The sequence below is a fragment of the Gossypium hirsutum genome, chromosome A12, assembly GCF_007990345.1.
Source record: "Gossypium hirsutum isolate 1008001.06 chromosome A12, Gossypium_hirsutum_v2.1, whole genome shotgun sequence".
In the NCBI taxonomy this organism is placed as follows: domain Eukaryota; kingdom Viridiplantae; phylum Streptophyta; class Magnoliopsida; order Malvales; family Malvaceae; genus Gossypium; species Gossypium hirsutum.
In genome coordinates this window covers 87,404,817-87,407,900 of record NC_053435.1, presented here as the reverse complement: position 1 = coordinate 87,407,900, position 3,084 = coordinate 87,404,817, and the positions used below count along the sequence as shown (strand labels likewise).

The 3,084-nt window shown below is 35.4% G+C and overlaps 1 non-coding gene across 1 annotated transcript; it reads left to right on the top strand.

Moving 5' to 3' along the window:
• The first annotated feature begins 1,947 nt into the window (after positions 1-1,947).
• On the top strand, positions 1,948-2,054 carry LOC121211642 (small nucleolar RNA R71). Its single transcript, XR_005906861.1, has one exon. It is a non-coding gene; the product is annotated as a small nucleolar RNA R71 (small nucleolar RNA).
• The last annotated feature ends 1,030 nt before the right edge of the window (positions 2,055-3,084 follow it).

Here is a 3,084-nt window from a genome sequence, read left to right as displayed (position 1 = left end):
TAAAAAAAAAGGACTGATCCCTCTTATGTTAGAAATCTTCCAAACTATAGGAACTTTTATGCTCCTTCAATACTTGAAGTAATTCGTCCTTTTCGATTGGCTGTAAATCTGAAGCAATGATCACTGGTAATATGGAATTATTTTCTAGAAATACATATTCTAGGTGATTTGGTAGTTGTTTCAATTCCAATTTAGGAGGTTCTTCAACGGAGGGTTTTAATTTTAATTCATTGTTTACCTCAATACCCTCATAGCTCTTCTGCTCAGTAAAGGCTCATTAGAATTTAGTTCAGCTTTTGTCTTACCTATCGCAGAATCATCGTCATTTACCTCCTCTCCTTGGGCAAGACACAGTTCCAACGTGTCCTTATATACGATTTCCTGTAAAGAAACTTGAGTAGCATGATCAATAAAATCAATAAAATAACGAGAGTCATCTTGTTCTCTAGAAAATCTCATGGCATCATAAATTTTAAAAATAATCTCTTCGTCACCTACCCTAAGCACAAGTTTATCGTTACCCACATCAATAACAGCCCTAGCAGTGGCTAAAAATAGGCGACCTAAAATTAAAGGCACCTCATCATTCTCATCCATGTCAAGCACAACAAAATCAACAGGGAATATAAATTTATCTACTTTTACAAGTACATCTTCGATAATACCCCTAGGATATTTAACATATCTATCAGCTAGTTGAATACTCATCCTAGTAGGTTTTGGTTCCCCAAGACCAAGTTGCTTGAACATTTTGTAAGGCATCAAATTAATACTAGCGCCTAAATCAGCTAGTGCCTTTTCAACATTTAAACTACCAATTAAGTAGGGAATACTAAAACTCCCTAGATCTTTCAGTTTGGTTGGAAATTTATTTTGAATTATGGCCGAGCACTCCTTGTTGAGTTCTACTATAAACAACTCTTCAAACTTCCTTTTATTTGTTAAAAGCTCTTTCAAAAATTTTGCATATGTAGGCATCTGCGAGATAGCTTCAACAAAAGGTAAGTTAATATGCAACTGTTTAAAAAGTTCAAGAAATTTATCGAATTGTGCATCCATGCGGTCTTTCTTCAACTTTGCTGGATATGGGATTGGTGGTTTATATTCCCTCATCATCGATTTTTCACTTGTTTCAGGTTTTACCTCCTCATCTTCTTTTCTGTCAGCTTCTTTTCAGATTCAGCTAACACTTTCCCACTTTTTAGTGTAACTGCTTTCACATGCTCTTTTAGATTGGGTTAGATGTTACTAGGTAGACTCCTTAGTGGTCTCTCTGAAATCATCTTAGCCAGCTGTTCTATTTGATTCTGGAGCCCTTGAATTGATGCTTGCTGATTTTTAAGTGCAGTTTCACTGTTCTGAAAATGGGTTTCCACTACTGAAATAAATTTTATCATCATCTCCTCAAGGTTCGATTTTTTCTCTTGCTGGTAAGGTTGTTGTTAGAAGCCTAGAGGGGGTGGTGGTCTCTGATTCCCTTGGCCTCCCCATGATAAAGTTGGGTGGTTCCTCCAACCTACATTATAAGTGTTACTGTAAGGATTATTTTGAGGTCGAGGATTATTACCCATATAATTCATTTGCTCGTTCTCTATGTTGGGGCCGTAGGGTGGGTATTCTGAATTACTCATTCCACCTCTACTTGTACCGCACTGCATTATTGGATGTACCTGCGTAGAACCAAATAAACCATCAATCTTTTTATTCAAGAGTTCTATCTGATTTAAAAGCATAGTAACTGAGTCGATGTTAAAAATGTCGTCTGCTTTTGTCGGCTTTGTCCTCATGACTTGCCACTGATAATTGTTCAGTGACATCTCTTCTATGAACTCATAAGCCTCTTTGGGTGTCTTATTGTTGATGGTTCCACCGGCAGCTGCGTCGATCATTTGTCTAGTTGAGGGATTCAAACCGTTGTGGAAATTTTAAACCTGTAGCTAAAGAGGTAACCCATGGTGAGGGCATCTTCTCAATAAGTCTTTATATCTCTCTCATGCATCATAAAGTGTTTCTAAATTCATCTGCACAAAAGAAGAGATATCATTCTTCAATTTAGCCGTTTTAGTTGGCGGGAAATATTTAAGTAAAAAATTTTCGGTCATTTGTTCCCAAGTAGTGATTGACCCTCGTGGTAATGAGTTCAACCACTGTTTAGCCTCATTCTTTAATGAAAAGGGAAATAACCGAAGGCGAATGGCATCATCAGAACGCCATTTATTTTGAAAGTATCACAGAACTCTAAGAAGTTGGCCAAATGAGTATTTGGGTCTTCATCCTTCAAACCATCAAACTGAACAAACTGTTGAATCATTTGTATAGTGTCAGGTTTCAGTTCAAAATTATTTGCAGCAATTGTAGGTCTAACAATACTCGATTCAGCCCCTATTAAATTAGGCTTAGTATAGTCATACATACTACAAGGAGCAGGATTCTGATTCACTGGATTTGTGGCAACCATAGGAGGTAGTGGATTATTTTAATTTTCAGCCATCTCCTCAGTATTAGTGGTGTCGTCCTCGTGCTTTTCCTCTATATACCGTAAACTTCTCCTTATTTCTCTATGATTTCTACGAGCTGTGCTTTTAATTTCACTGTAAAAAAGTAGAGGTCTTGATGGATTTCTTCTAGTAATAAACTATAAAAACCTGCCAGAAGTAGATAAAAGAAAAGTTAGTAATTAAAATAAAAAAATAAATTGCAATAAAAATAAAAATGGGTAAAGTAATAAAAATTAAGTGTTCCTAATATCTTAATCTTCGACAATGGCGCCAAAAACTTGATGGTTACTAAATTAACTAAAAATTCAACTAAGGCAAGGATACCTATCGAACAATAGTATAGCTATGGTGAGACCGAAAATATCGTATCCACAAGGACTAAAAGTACTAGTAATTACTATCTTTTTATTATCTTGCCTAAGAATTAAATGGATGTTTTTAAACTAAGATAAACTATCTAATTAACTAAGAACACAACGAATATTAAAGTTGGAAAATACTTTTGGAAAACCGATGAAGAAGACAATACCCAATGAAGAATTCACCTAGACTTCACTTATTATTTTTGAATTAGACGATTTATTCA